Genomic DNA, 17,071 nt, shown 5'->3' with positions numbered 1-17,071 from the left:
TTTTTTATAAATTAAGTATTGGATTCTGTGGTTTTAGGCAACCTTTCATTTTGCATGGCCTTTTCATGGGGAATCCACATTATTTCAGGTATCTACATTTTTCACGACAGGCTGATAATTCCTTGTCTTAATTCATTGAGTTATGTGTCTCCAGTTAACCATATACTCACTTGTGTGTTGTTTCCAACCTTGGCTGTGTGGAGACAAGCACTAATGTACAAAGATTTTTATGTATTTTATAATTTGTGAATGTACTATTAGGTATGAAATGTTTTGGTCATAAATGAACTTTATGTTGAATTTGCTAAGGAGGTGACAACTGTCTTCCATACCCTATGTGTTGTAACAGTAACACTATCATGGTTTGAATGTTCCAAATTCTCTATGGCTTCTCCATCACTTTGAAAAGTTTGAAATGTATTTGAGCCATGGAGTGGATGTGAAGTGGCGGCTCCTTCTGGTGTGGAATAGTTTGTCCATGCTTATTGCTGATTAGCATCCTTTGTAATGCCCTCTGGTCATATATTTATCTGTGCAGAAATGTCCCTTATATCCTATCTGCATTGTTCATGAACTACTTATATTTTGATGGTACATCTGCATTTTAAAATATATTTTCTTATTTGTAAGTTACTCAATATGTTTATATTTCAAATTTTAGTTAAGGTGTACACGTCTCATGAATTACATATGTACAGATGTAGTAACATAGCAATGCCTCCCACCTAACACTCCCTTGTGTTCACAATCTCTCACTTCTTCCAACCCCCTCTCCTATCCCCACTCTTAATTTTTGCAAGGAACTATTTTTTTCTGATTTGACAGGTAGAGTTACAGACAGTGAGAGAGAGAGACAGACAGAAATGTCTTCCTTCCATTGGTTCACTCCCCAAATGACTGCTACAGCTGGTGCTGCACCGATCTGAAGCCAGGAGCCATGTGCTTCTTCCTGGTCTCCCATGTGATTGCAGGGGTCCAAGCACTTGGGCCATCCTCCACTGCCCTCCCGGGCCACAGCAGAGAGCTAGACTGGAAGAGGAGCAACTGGGACTGGAACCTGACACCCATATGGGATGCAAGTGCTGCAGGTGGAAGATTCACCAAGTGAGCCATGGTGCCAGCCCCTCAAGGAACTATATTCTAGTTTACTTTATACTCATGAGATTAACCCTACCGTATGTAACATGTTCTACAAAGGGTATGAAGAAACAAACACTATTCCACAAAAATGGATACAAAGGCTATAAGTAAACATGGACTCACAAATTATCAATTTCACTCCAATATGATACATTTTGGGCACATGTTAGGATAGATAAGAGAACACATATGGTATATGACTTTTATGATACTGGCTCTTTTCTCTAAGTATCATGGTTTTCAGTTCCACCAATGTTGTCACAAAATACAGGATTTCTTTTTTTTTACTACTGATTAATATTCCTAGTATATATGCCATGGTTTCTATATCCAGTCATCAGTTGATGGATATCTGGCTTGATTCCATATTTTAGCTATTTTGAATTGAGCTGCAATGAACATGGGGATACATATCACCCTTCTTAATGCTGATTTCCTTTTGTTTGCATAAATTCCCAGGAGTCAGTTGGCTGGATCATATGGCAGATCTATTTTCAGCTCTTAGAGATTTCCATACTGTCTTCCACAGTGCTGCATCAGTTTACATTCTCACCACCTGTGGATTAGGGTGCCTTTTCCCCAAAATCCTCTCCAGCACAGGTTGTTAGTTGATTTCTGTATGAGAGCCATTCTGATGGGTGAAGTGAAACCTGATTGTGGTTTTGATTTCATTTCCCTGAAGGCTAGTGATCCTGAGAATTTTTCAAGTGCCTTTGGCCAGCCATTTCAGTTTCTTCTTTTTGAAAAATCATGTTGAAGTCATTTCCCATTTCTTAACTGGATGTGTAGTTTGTTGTTGTTCAGTTCCTTTAGCTCTTATAGGGAACTGGATTGGATCGGAGCAGCCAGGACTCAAGCCATCGACATGTGGGATGCCAGCACTCAAGGTGGAAACTTAACATACCTGTTCCAGGTTCCAGTATTCTTAAAGTGGAGAAGCACCAGATCACGCTGATTCCAACCACCTTTTGAGAGCCATGTCCCCAGTTGAGGCATCTTAAATTAAATGTCCCCATCCTCTTGAACTCAGTAGTAAGTTACGCATAGAATTACTTATTTCTCCCCAAAGCCTCCAACAGGGTCTTTAGCCTGAGAAGCACTTGGGTGGGAGATATCATAACTTTATGTGGTTGTGTCAGAACATAGGAACACTTCCTGGGTCATACTCAATTGTGTATGAATAGCCATTAGCATGTGTGTCTTCTTTTTTATTATTTTTGACAGGTAGAGTTATAGACAGTGAGAGAGAGAAACAGAGAGAAAGATCTTCCTTCCATTGGTTCACTCCCCAAATGGCCATCATGGCCGGCGCTGCGCCGATCTGAAGCCAGGATCCAGGTTCTTCTTCCTGGTTTCCCATGTGGGTTCAGGGGCCCAAGGACTTGGGTCATCCTCCACTTCCCTCCTGGGCCACAGCAGAGAGCTGGACTGGAAGAGGAGCAACCAGGACTAGAACCTAGCGCCCATATGGGATGCTGGTGTCGCAGGTAGAGGATTAACCAAGTGAGCCATGGCACCGGTCCCAGCATGTGTGTCTTCTAATATGCATGTCAATTGGTAACTGAGTCCTTGCATTTTAAAACAATTGTGTGTATGAGTGTGTGTAAAGGTAAAATCACTGGAACTGAAGTTTTTATTTTTAGATGCAAAAACTATGTCCTTAGTTAATGTGCCAATGATATCTCTGATTATAATTTCTATCATTCATAGCTAGAACATATGTTTATGTATTATCTGAATAGTATATTATTTCCTTACTTGCCTTTCATGAGTTGTCTGTTGTTTAATAGGCTTGTTTATTTGATTAAAAAGAAATGCATTTGCATTGATTTTTGCAATCAATGTGAAATTGGCCTGTTCCCAGTTATTGTTCAGTAGTATCCTTAAGGCAAATAAATCCAAGTATATACAAAGGATAAAGTAAAACCAGCCAATGCCCTGGCTCACTAGGCTAATCCTCCGCCTGCGGGACCGGAACTCCGGGTTCTAGTCCCAGTTGGGGTGCCGGGTTTGTCCTGGATTTGGATCAGTGCATTGCACTGGCAGTAGTGGCCATTTGAGGAGTGAACCAATGGAAGAAAGACCTTTCTCTCTGTGTCTCTTTCTCACTGTCTAACTCTGCCTGTACAAAAAAAAAAGGATAAAGGGGCCGGCGCCATGGCTCACTAGGCTAATCCTCCGCCTTGCGGCGCCGGCACACCGGGTTCTAGTCCCGGTCGGGGCATCGATCCTGTCCCGGTTGCCCCTCTTCCAGGCCAGCTCTCTGCTGTGGCCAGGGAGTGAAGTGGAGGATGGCCCAAGTGCTTGGGCCCTGCACCCCATGGGAGACCAGGAGAAGCACCTGGCTCCTGCCATCGGATCAGCGCGGTGCGCTGGCCGCAGCGCGCCTACTGCGGCGGCCATTGGAGGGTGAACCAACGGCAAAAGGAAGACCTTTCTCTCTGTCTCTCTCTCTCACTGTCCACTCTGCCTGTCAAAAAAAAAAAAAGGATAAAGGAAAACCAACTGCCTTCCCATTGCTTACAGGCAACTCCTATATAATTTGTCTTTGGGACATTTTGTACACACACATTTATTTCTGCAGGACCATCTCGTGTTCCCATGGAGATCCCTTCCATTATTCTTGGATGTCTCAGTTCACCCACTCTTGACTTGGAGATGCTCTGAATGTCCAGGTCTTCCTTCCTTTCAGTCAGGGTCAATACCACCCTCAGGCACTAGAGGGTGCCCGAGGCAGAGGATGGATGTGTCCTTGCCTGCAAGACTGCAGTGGATGCACCTAAGGGGGTTGGGAGTGGTCCCAAGGGCTCTGTCTTGTGGAACCTCTCAGGTCAGCTCCTCCAGAGTGAAAGCTGAAGTGCACAGAGATCCACACCTCAGCCATTAAATATCCCCACATTGATCTGCAGCCAAAGTCAGGAGCCTCAGCACTGTGAGCACAGGTTTCTCATGAGAGGACAGAGGCAGGAAACATGTCCTGTACAGGAATATGGGCCACATGGCATAGGGAATGAGAAGAGCCCCCCCCCCACCTTCCTTCTTTGGTGCAGAATATGAGGATATGGGGCTTTATGTGTGCTGCCCCCGAGGGCTGAGCTGCAGAGGAGCAAAGTGTGTTCATGCCACTGCCCACTGTGGGCTCCTCACTGCTCTGCAGCTCAACAGGCCCTCCTAGGCTCTGTCCCAAGTTGTGAGACCTGGGGAGGAGTGGGATGGTTGAGTGTGGGGGTCCCCTGAGGTATCATGAGTAGGGAGAGTCCTTCCCGCTTCTTCCCCACCAGTTTGGTGAAACCTAGTAATCCTGTAATGTAATGCACCTTGTCTCCCTTGGGCTGGAAATTTACATCTTCAGTCGTGCAGTATATTGTGGAATTCTTTTACTCTGGAATAGGAAGTCTTACCTCACGGAGACTCTAGCATTTCAAGAGGAAGTTACTTTGTTTTCCTTGTTTCTTCAACCCTCAGAATCACCTTCAGCACTTCATGAAACAGGGAGACTGTTGGGATGCACTCTGTGAGGTCTTATATAGTAGACCTGGGGGTGGCCATGGCATTCAGCTCCATATGTGCTAAGTAGGAGCCTCTGCCCAATTCTGCTTCCTTGTGTTTCCGGGTTTCCATTCTTAATTTACTAAAAATCCAAGTTCTTTGATTTGTAATACCTTTCTCTCTCTTCGCAAAGAAAGCATGAGAGTTTCTACCACAAAACCTCAAGGTCTTTTTAAAAAGTATAATTTGGATTACTTTGCTGAATTTGATTGAGGAGAAAATACCGGGAAGAAAGGGAGTGGATTGCAAACTCTTGAACATTTTTGCATGAACCAACAACAGACAAAGCCCAAGAGCTATCCTAAAAGGAGAAGATTGGTCTGTAGGTCCCCATCAAACTTTGGCAATTTAAAGTTGGAATCACAGATAAACTCTGAGTCATGGAGAAAAACTGAATTCCCTCAACATGGGATCATCCTATGACCAGGAGAAACTGACGAAGATTTTTTTTTTCCACAGGCAGAGTTAGTGAGAGAGAGAGACAGAGAGAAAGGTCTTCCTTTTCCATTGGTTCACCTCCCAAATGGCCGCTATGGCTGGTGCACAGTGGCTGGCATGTTGTGCTGATCTGAAGCCAGGAACCAGGTGCTTCCTGCTAGTCTCCCATGTGGGTGTAGGGCCTAAACACTTGGGCCATCCTCCTCTGCCTTCCAGGCCACAGCAGAGAGCTGGACTGAAAGAGCAGCAACCGGGACAGAATTCGGCACCCCAACTGGGACTCGAACCTGCGGTGCTGGTGCTGCACGTGGAGGATTAGCCAAGTGAGATGTGGCGCCAGCTGACAGAGTTCTTAATTGGAGGAAAACACCACGATAAGAACACAGGTACTTCACAGGTGAAAAATCATGCAAGAAGGGCCTTAAAAAGCAGCCTCATTAGACTCGTGCAGCAAAATAAACCATTGTTGATGACAACAGAATAAAGCAATATTAAGTTTAAAATAACTGCTTTAGACACTCAACCCCCAACTGTTGGAATTCACAGTGTCAGATTATCTTCTTACTACTGATTACCTGTTCAAAGAGATATAGGATGGAATGATATATCCTATCCACATGGAAACTGTCAGCAAAAGCCTGTTTGGTAGAGATCATATTCAGCTGTCTAGAGAAGAGGAGGAGGAGGAGATGAAGAGGACAGAGCAAACAGAGGAAAACTGGACGAATGACAAAGAAGAGGAAGAATATAGAGCATAAACTACATTTTTGCTTAGAAGGAGAATTTTCAACTTCTCTCACCTAGAAAGCAACATAAATAATAAAAAGACACTTGGAAAGACAAGTTTACCATTTGATATGTTGGAAACATTTAAAATCCTGTGCCAACAATTGAAAGATGCACCTTCCTGTCAGGCACAAAGAGATCACGAACAAGCCGTCAACATGAAGTAGACTGTTCATCACAACTGAACACGCAGGACACCTGAAATACAAGGGACACCTGTGTTCTAACATTGAGGAATTTTGAGTCAGTGCCTGTAGAAATGCGTGATATTGGCCGGCGCCATGGCTCAATAGGCTAATCCTCTGCCTGCAGTGGTGGCGGCACACCAGGTGCTAGTCCCGGTCGGGGCACCGGATTCCGTCCCGGTCACTCCTCTTCCTGTCCAGCTCTCTGCTGTGGCCCGGGAGTGCAGTGGAGGATGGCCCAAGTCCTTGGGCCCTGTGCCCGCATGGGAGACCAGAAGAAGCACCTGGCTCCTGGCTATGGATCAGCATGGTGCACCAGCCACAGCGTGCCGTCCATAGCGGTCATTTGGGGGGGGGCGGTGAACCAACGCAAAAGGAAGACCTTTCTCTCTGTCTCTCTCTCTCACTGTCCACTCTGCCTGTCAAAAAAAATGCATGATGTTTTTCCTTTGCCTTCAAGATGAGTTGCATGCAGGTCTGGAGGAAATATTCAAAGAATAAGAGCTATTTGGTTTTAAAACTACAACTAATAGTAATTATTTATTTGAACATACTTTTCAGATTTCCATTTAAAATAGATGGCAGCCATTCAACTTCACTAGTGCAGTGCCTTTTGATCTATAGTGCTTCGAAGCTCCCCAGTTTGTGATTCTGAAGTCTTCTAAATGTTTTGCATTTTCATGATTCTCCTACTTTCAGGCTCTGAATTTGAGCTAGTTTCCTGATTCGGGATGGGAGCTGATGCCCAGGTTTGATAAGGGAGAGGCTTAACTGTTATAAATGCCAAGCCTTGTGTTCCACCATTCTCCACACTTAGATATCCTGCCTTTGCTGGCCACATAGCCTTCAGATGAGTTATTATTCATTCTTGTGACCTTGTTCTGAGTCATGTTCATGTTGATGCTGTTCAGGGTGTCATTTAATGTTTTCTAATATAAATAACCATTTTTGGCCCATGAATGGAACGTGTGCAAAAACTCACCAAGAGTGATTTGTATTTACTTCATCATGCTTTCCTTGGAAAATCAGTTTCTTTTCCTCATGGTGCATAAAATTTAGACAGAACATTCCAGAGCTTCTTCTGGCATTTGCTACAAATACAAACTCCAAGGACTTTGGAGAACCAGCTGTTGACACAAATGAAATTAACTAGCATTCATCCCCATTTCATTGTTGTTAGTCAGTTTCCATATAACACCATACCATGACTTTGTGACTTAGCAACAGGAATTTATTTTTCAGAATTGCTGAAGCTGAGGGACTAGGATCAAGATACATGAGGTTAGTGTCTGTCAAAAACATTTTTCCTGCCTCAAGGAAAGACAAATTATGCAACAGCCTGGCCATGTCATATACTGATCAGGACTTCATCATCAAATGTGGTTAATCTTGCGTTGACAGCAAATGTCTGATAGTCGTGAACTTTCAAACATGAGAATATGTAATGGCATGGAAAATCTGGGTCCCCATTTCCCAGTGGGATTTTGACACTAGTGAAACACATTTCCTACTCCACTCATTCCAATTCCTGCTCATGCCATTCCATTTCCTGTTCCACTCATTTGCTGGTTTTGAAACTTTATAGAAAGCTAACCCTTCCAAATAGATTCTGGTTGATGTTTTTCATTGCTCAGTTTCTGGGGGTATCCTGCAACACCTTGCAATACTGTCCACTGAATGCCTCCTTGGAATGAATGCTTTGGCATGATTTTGACATGACCATGAGTGATGGGGGTTACAGGATAGACAATGCTGTGTATGCTGTGGCCCACACTGTAGGTGAGCTGCTTCTACAAGAGTTAGAAATGCAGCCATGAGCAATGGGGCAAAGGTGGTGTTTTCTTCCTGGCAGGTAACTGTTTCCATTGCGTGACGTGTACCCTTAAAGTTTTAAAAATTTTTACTTTTTTCACTTTCTGTTATTTATCTTTTAGTTTAAGGTATACAGACTTCATGTAAAAACTATTATTGGGCTGGTGTTGTGGTTTAACAGGTAAAGCCTCTGCCTCTAGTGCCAGCCTCCCATATGGGCACTGGTTCCAGTCCTGGCTGTTCCATTTCCAATCTAGGTCTGCTATGGTCTTGGTAAGCAGCAGAAGATGGCCCAAAAACTTGGGACCCTGCACCTCATTGGAGACCTGGAAGAAGCTCCAGGCTCCTGCACTTGTTTGGTTCAACTCTGGCCATTGTGGCCATTTAGAGAGTGATCCAGGGGATGGAAGACACTTTCTCTCTCTCTCTCTCTCTCTCTCTCTGCCTCTCTCTCTCTCCCTCACTCACTCTCTCACTCTCTCACTCTGCCTTTCAAATGAAATCTTTAAAAACAAAAACTATTGTAGCCAATGGAGCAGATGTGAGGTGCTATCTCTGTGTGGCTTTGAATACTATTCCAAGTTCATTGTGGATTAGCACCCTTGGTAATGCCTTTTCATCATCTACTTGTACAGGAATGTCTGTTTAATTCCTATACCCATTCTTGATGATATTTTTATTTTTCCTTCTGCTTTTTAAAATGTAAGTTGTAAAATGTATCTGGAAGGATATGTAGCCATAGTCTCCCATTTTCTATCAGGTGTTTGACTCTTGAGAGCTCTCCTTCCAGTTATGTAACCAGTGGCCCAGGCCACTGTAGTCTCCCCTCCCTTCCCAAGCTGATGCTTTCTCCGGCTCTTGGCTGCTGGGATTGTGATGTGTCCTTGATCATACTGCGTGTCTGCACCTTCCACGCCGATTCACAGCATCTTCCTTCCATAGAATCCCCCCTGCAATTTTCACTCTAATTCTCCCCTGAGAATGTATTCCTTCCACTTTTACTGTTTACACCTAGCCTGGAACAGTAAGCCCTTCCCTATTCAACCATCTTGGATTCTTCCCAGTAATCAGCAGTATTAGTCCTAGGTTAGATGGATAATGGTAGAAACAGATTCTTGGTACATTACCATATGTGGCAAAACTAGCAAAATTCATTTTCTGTTATATTCAGACAAGCTACATAAGATTCTGTATGGCTGGAAGATGGATGGTGTGGAGCTTCTTGGGTGGGACAAAATACAGGAAGGATAATAAAAATGTGCTATTGTAGACTTTACATACCAGCGTATTTAATTTGGAGTTACTGAGAATTGATATGGTGAGGGCTGACATGCTAGATCACCTCTGTGTTGTGGATTTCCTTAGCTTTTTTCTGCTTGCTATGACATTAATCCTACAACACACTTATATTTATTTCTACATTTCATTTGATGTGTGTTGAGCCTGAGAAGAGAGTCCAGGACAGAGTCCATTGGAGACAGTGTTCTCGATGCAGACTGAGTGTAAGTGTTTGTGTGTGTTCCTTGTACACACAGAGAACTCTGTACATAACAACTCAAATATCCACATGTTTTTATTTTTTGAAATTGCTTTACAGTAAGCTAGATGTTATATAGAAATTATAAAAAATCTCAGAAGAGTGTGTTGGTAAAATTCAATTAAGACAGAAATGTATAACCTCAGATTCTATATACTTTTGTGCAAATATAATATATACTTCCCTATAATAAGACTGAAGTTCTACATTTGGGGAATTCACAACAAGCTATAAGAAACCATCAAATTCAGCATTAAGAATGTAGAAGGTAAAAGTGGTAAATATGAGAGAAACACTTAAGGAAAAAAATGATGAATCTATGTGGGTGCTAAACTACAACTTTTGGATTAGATTGGCTTTTTTCCCCCATAACCAGCCTCCAACCCACAACCATCCCATCTCCCACTCCCTCTCCCATCCCATTCACATCAAGATTCATTTTCAATTCTCTTTATATACAGAAGATCAATTTAGTATATACTAAGTAAAGATTTGAACACTTTGCACCCACACAGGAACACAAAGTATAAAGTACAGTTTGAGTACTAGTTATACCATTAATTCACATAGTATAACATATTAAGGACAGAGATCCTACTTGGGGAATAAATACACAGTGACTCCTGTTGTTGATTTAACAATTGACACTCTTAATTATGATGTCAGTAATCACCCAAGGCTCTTGTCATGAGCTGCCAAGGCTATTGAAGCCTCATGAGTTCACGAACTCCTATCTTATTTACACAAGGCCATAGTCAAAGTGGAAGTTCTGTCCTCCCTTCAGAGATAGTTACCTCCTTCTTTGATGGCCCATTCTTTCCGCTGGGATCTCACTCACAGAGATCTTTCATTTAGCTCATTTTTTTGCCAGAGTGTCTTGGCTTTCCATGCCTGAAATACTCTCATGGGATTTTTAGCCAGATCTGAATGCCTTAGGGTTGATTCTGAGGCTAGAGTGCTATTTAGGAAACTGCCATTCTATGAGTCTACAGTGTATCCTGCTTCCCATGTTGGATCATTATCTTTTTTTTCTTTTTGATAGGCAGAGTGGACAGTGAGAGAGAGACAGAGAGAAAGATCTTCCTTTTGCCGTTGGTTCACCCTCCAATGGCCGCCGCGGTAGTGCGCTGTGGCCAGCGTACCGCGCTGATCTGATGGCAGGAGCCAGGTGCTTATCCTGGTCTCCCATGCGGGTGCAGGGCCCAAGCACTTGGGCCATCCTCCACTGCACTCCCTGGCCACAGCAGAGAGCTGGCCTGGAAGAGGGGCAACCGGGACAGGATCGGTGCCCCGACCAGGACTAGAACCTGGTGTGCCGGTGCTGCAAGGCAGAGGATTAGCCTAGTGAGCCGCAGCGCCGGCCCATTATCTCCTTTTAAATTCTATCAGTTAGTATTAGCAGACACTAGTCTTCTTTATGTGATCCCTTTGACTCTTAGTCCTATAATTATGATAAATTATGAACTGAAATTGATCACGCTGATTAGTGAGATGGCGTTGGTACATGCCACCTTGATGGGATTGAATTGGAATCCCCTGGCAGGTTTTGAACTCTACCATTAGTGGTAAGTCTGAGTGAGCATGTGCTGAACTGTGTATCTCCTCCCTTTCTTATTACCACTGTTATTCCCTCTTTACAGTTAAATTTATTTTTTTTTATTTTTGAGACAGAGTGGACAGTGAGAGAGAGAGAGAGAGAGACAGGGAGAAAGTTTTTCCTTTGCCATTGGTTCACCCTCCAGGGCAGGCGCGCTGTGGCCGGTGCACCAGCTGATCCAAAGGCAGGAGCCAGGTGCTTATCCTGGTCTCCCACGGGGTGCAGGGCCCAAGCACTTGGGCAATACTCTGCTGCACTCCTGGGCCATAGCAGAGAGCTGGCCTGGAAGAGGGGCAACTGGGACAGAAACCGGCGCCCTGACAGGGACTAGAATTTGGTGTGCCTGTGCCACTAACCAGAGGATTAGCCTGTTGGGCCACGGCGCCAGGCTACAGTTAAATTTAAACACCTAAAACTAATTGTGTGTTAATTAAGGAGTTCATTCAATGCTATTAAGTAGAACAAAAAAAAATCCTCAAAGAATAAAGTAATAAATTGTTCCTCAACAGTCAGGACAAGGGCTGATAACGACACTGTTTCTCATAGAGTCCATTTCACTCCAAAAGTTTTCCTTTCAGGTGCTCAGTTAGTCATCACCTTTCAGAGAGAAAATATGATATTTGTCCCTTGGGGACTGGCTTATTTCACTCAGCATGATGTTTTCCGGATTCCTTTCCATTTTGTTGCAAATGACCGGATTTCATTTTTTACTGCTGTATAGTATTCTATAGAGTACTTATCCCATAATTTTTTTTAACTTTTATTTAATGAATATAAATTTCCAGTGTACAGCTTATGGATTACAATGGCTTCCCCCTCCCATAACTTTCCTCCCACCCACAACCCTCCCCTCTCCCACTCCCTTTCCCCTTCCATTTGCATCAAGATTCATTTTCAATTCTCTTTATGTACAGAAGATCAATTTAGTATCAAGATTTCAACAGTTTGCACCCACATAGAAACACAAAGTGAAACATACTGTTTGAGTACTAGTTATAGCATTAAATCAAAATGTACAGCACATTAAGGACAGAGATCCCACATGAGGAGCAAGTGCACAGTGGCTCCTGTTGTTGACCCAACAAATTGACACTCTAGTTTATGGTGCCAGTAACCACCCTAGGCTATCGTCATGAGTTGCCAAGACTAGGGAAGCCTTCCAAGTTTGCCGACTCTGATCATATTTAGACAAGGTCATAAAAGACAGACTGAGGATAGTAACCAATGATCCTAAGAGTGGCATTTACCAGGTTTGAACAATTATACAGCATTAAGTGGGGAAGAGGACCATCAGTACACACAGGTTGGGAGTAGAGCCATTGGTGGTAGAGTAGAGGTTATGATTAAAAAGGAATGAGGCCCAAGTGCACTAGACAGAGCCTAGAACAAAGGACAGAGTCATTATTAGAGGAGCTAAGAAAGGTGCTGTCTAAGCTACAAGTAATTTTTCTGATTGAGAGGCAAATAGAACCTGAAAGAAGGGGCTTGATAATAATCTGGTGGGCTTTAGGCCTTGTAAGTTAAGAGGCCCAGACCTATCTATCTCTTCACATGGGGTACATCCTAAGGGAGGTTATTATTTAAGTTCTTATTTGGCTATGCTATTACAGAAAAATGTTAGCCATCTCTTTTATAAGGTCTAAAGATTAAATTGTGCGTCCTACAGATTCCTTCATAATACAATTAGTTTCCTACCTTGAAGAGAATAGAGAAATAAAAGAACAAGTTGGGCTTAGAATAGAGAAATATGGGAGCAAGTCCTAGATCGCTTGCTGACAATAGCAATATTACATGAATACTTAGCAAACCGTTTCAACCATTAGATAACAACTTAAGAAAACATTTACCAGAAGGTCCAATGCCTTCTATAAATTTTAAGAATCATGTATTTGAAAACACCTCTTAAATATCTAACATGGTGTAGTTTGTTTAGCCAGTAAACTTAAGCACAACCATATAAAATGTATTTAGTTTCTTTCTACCAACACGTTTAAAACATATGATACACAGATTCAGGTCACACAAATTAAAATGTATCTTTGATTGATTTTAGCAGCTTAAATTTATGGACAATCTTATCTATAAGCCATTTAAAACAAAACTCTTAATAAAATTCCCCCATGTGGACATACAATATGTACACACATAGAACATAGCATAATAGACCAATATAGCAATTTTAATAATAGCTTTTAAAATCTTTAACTCTTTTTGTCGATTGCCAATTGATTTGAATTGCTTTTTGTTTTTAGTAACCTCAGTTAACCATACTTTCTCTCAGTTGGTACTGTTAATACATTATTGGCTTCATCTGTTTACAGAGCCATCCCAAAGTACTGAATACAATAGAAGTGGCTGGAAAAAGTCCATAGGAACCTATAGGAGGACAGCTAAACACAGAACCAACAACACTTTAGTTTTATGAGCAGCAAATTCTATATAACTGTGGATGACAAAAGACTTTAAGTCGCCATGTTTAAAATTATAAACTCATCAACCAACAAGATTCACTTGCTTACTTCACAGTATTTTTGAAAGCACCTGTAGGATTTTACAAGTATTTAACCCTTTAGGCCTCTGGGGCTTTCTCATTAAGATAACTATCATGTCTAGTAACACAAGATCATTAGACTTTTTAATTCTCAAACATTTGTATTAATAGCATTTTCCATTATAGAAACTTAAAGTTTGGTACCACATCACATCTTGACAGTACTTCCAATATACTCCAAATAGCCTGATTAGTTGGTGTCTCTATAAGGTGAGAGACATAGGTCCTTCGATTTTTTCAGTTGGGCCCAATCTGGAAAAACCAAAGCCCAGGATTTACTGGAAATTTTAGAGTCCAGATTGTTTGAAACTTTGATTTTCTGAATGCCTGTCAAGAATGCCAAGAAGGCTCAAAATCCAAAATATCTGGTTGAAATAAGATTCCTTAAAATCATGAAATAACATAGAACAAATTTGATCATTGTTACAAGGTGATTATTCAAATCTTTGAAAATAAGCACATATTTAAATAACCCATAGCTCTTAATAAAAATTCACCTGTTTTTGAACAATTAGAATTTAACAGACATTGAGAGAACATAAGAGATTACTTTAACACATTGCTTTAACAGAGCATCAGAGTTTAATTCTATGTCAAAGAGAAATTGAGCTTCCTGTGATCTTTTGCTGTGAGGTTTCCTTCCGTTACCTTCTTTCATATTGGTGACCATGTTTCTGTGTTTCTGTGTGTAACACATCTTTAAGCATCTTTTGCAGGGCAGGATGAGTGGCAACAAATGCTTTCAGTTTCTGTTTGCTATGAAAAGTCTTAATTTCACCTTCATTCACAAATGAGAGCTTTGCAGGATATAGTATTCTGGGCTGGCAGTTTTTCTCTCTTAGTACCTGGGCTATGTCTCGCCATTCCCTTCTAGCTTGTAGGGTTTCTGATGAGAAGTCTGCTGCGAGTCTAATTGGAGATCCTCTAAGAGTAATCTGACGTTTCTCTCTTGCACATTTTAGGATCTTTTCTTTATGTTTCACTGTGGTGAGTTTAATTACGACATGTCGTGGTGAGGATCTCTTTTGGTCATGTTTATTAGGGGTTCTATAAGCTTCCTGTACTAAGATGCCTCTGTCCTTCTCCAAACCTGGGAAATTTTCTGCTAGGATCTCACTGAAAATGCCTTCTAATCCTTTCTCCCTCTCCATGCCTTCAGGAACTCCTAGAACCCGATTGTTAGGTTTTTTAATAGTATCCTGTAGATTCCTGACAATATTTTTTAGATTTCTAATTTCTTCTTCTTTTCTTTGGTTTGCCTGTTTCCTTTCCTGTTCTCTGTCTTCTAATTCTGATATTCTCTCTTCTGCTTCACCCATTCTGTTTCTAAGGCTCTCTAATGTGTTTGTCATTTGATCTATTGAATTCTTCATTTCATTATGATTTCTCGTCACTATCACAGTTTCATGTTCTACTAGTTGTTTCATTTCATTTTGATTCCTCCTTAATATTTCATTTTCATGAGAGAGATTTTCTATCTTGTCCATTAAGGCTTTCTGTAGTTCAAGAATTTGTTTTTGAGAACTTCTTAATGTTCTTAGCAATTTTTTGAGATCTGCTTCTTGCATTTCTTCAATCTCATCATCTTCATAATCTTGAATTGGGGTGTCTTTTTCATTTGGGGGCGTCATAGTGTCTTCCTTGTTCTTGTTAGCTTGGTTTTTGCGTTTGTTGTTTGGCATGTTGGAGATATTTGGTTTCTTCACTGTGGTGTTTTTTCTTGTTACACTATGGCTCTATATTAAGTGGACTGTCTGCTTTTGGTGGAGCCTTAGAGGCTTGAGATGAGTGTGGACTGAGAGCTCTGTTTGGTTCCTCAGGGTTGAGGGTGTGTCAAAGGTGACACTCCCAGGTTAGGCGTGGTAAATCTCTCTTTTTTTGATTCAAAAGGGAAGTAATTCCGCACAGCTGAACGTAATTGGAGGTAGTTAGCAGGCAAATGATATACCTACAGGAGCCAGAGATTGGAAGCTCTTTCCCAAGGACCACACAGGGAATCTCTGCTGCCCTCAGTGTGGGCTCCAATTCTCCTGCAGTCTCCCATTGGGTTGACAAGTTAGATCCTAATCTCCTGTTATTTCACCCCTCCCCCCAGAGTCAGGTGTTTCTGCTAGGCTCAGGGCCGGTGCAGACCTGAGGTCGCCCTGCTTATGACGTATGTCCAAAATGGCGCCTGCTCTTTGTCTTGCTCGCCTTTGAGAGGTGAGCGGAGAGAGAGAAACTTGTGTCCGTATCGGTCACTTTTTTTTTCCTCTCTCTCTTCTAGTTAGCCTGGTGAATTTTTCCCCACGGAGTTTCAAGCCTTGTTCCCTCTAGCCTCCTCTTTCCGCTTGCCTGCTGGTGTCTCGGGCTATTGAGGTTCGGCTCACCTCGCGTTCCAGCGCTGGTGCGTTGAGTCTGCCGCAGGTGTACCGAACTTGGGCTTCCACGCTCTCCACGCAGGTCCACTGTGAATCACTAGTTCCGGAAGAGTTTCCTCTGCTGTTTCTTCCCCTACTCTTCCTTGACCCTGCAGTATCTCCACTTATATTACACTCTCTCTCTCCCCCTGACTAATAGTGTGCTCCCTGCCTATTCCGCCATCTTGCCCCATCTCTCTTATCCCATAATTTCTTTATCCAGTCTACTGTTGATGGGCATTTAAGTTGATTCCAGGTCTTAGCTATTGGCGGGGTTGTATGGTAGGGTTATATTCAAGTTTCTGAGGAATCTCCAGACTGACTTCCACAGTGGCTTTTCCAGTTTGCATTCCCACCAACAGTGAGTTAGTGTCCCTTTTTCCCCACAACCTCTCCAGCATCTATTGTTGGTATATTTCTGAATGTGAGCCATTCTCACTGGGGTGAGGTGAAACCTCATTGAGGTTTTGATTTGCAGTTCCCTGATAGCTAATGATCCTGAACATTTTTTTCATGTGTCTGTTGGCCATTTAGATTTCCTCTTTCAAAAATGTCTATTGAGGTCCTTGGCCCATCTCTTAAGTGGGTTGGTTGTTTTGTTGTTGTGGAGTTTCTTGATCTCTTTTGTAGATTCTGTTTATTAAAGTTTTATTGGTTGCATAGCTTGCAAATATTTTTTCCCATTCTGTCGGTTGTCTCTTCACTTTCCTGACTGTTTCTTTTGCAGTACAGAAACTCCTCATTTGATGTAATCCCAATTCTTAACTTTGGCTTTGACTCCCTGTGCCTCTGGGGTCTTTTCCAAGAAGTTTTGCCTGTGCCTATATCTTGTAGGGTTTTTCTGATGTTCTCTTATAATTTGCTAGTATCAGGTCATAGACTTAGATCTTTAATCCATGCTGATTGGATTTTTGTGTAAGGTGTAAGGTATGGATCTTCCTTCATGCTTCTGCATGAGGAAATCCAGTTTCCCCAGCACCATTTGTTGAATAGACTGTCCTTGCTCCAGGAATTGGTTTTGGATCCCTGACCAAATATAAGTTGGCTGTATATGTTTGGATTGATTTCCGGTGTTTG

This window comes from Lepus europaeus, chromosome 20 (genome assembly GCF_033115175.1).
Source record: "Lepus europaeus isolate LE1 chromosome 20, mLepTim1.pri, whole genome shotgun sequence".
NCBI classification, from domain to species: Eukaryota; Metazoa; Chordata; class Mammalia; order Lagomorpha; family Leporidae; genus Lepus; species Lepus europaeus.
Note: the sequence above shows the minus strand (reverse complement) of the source record.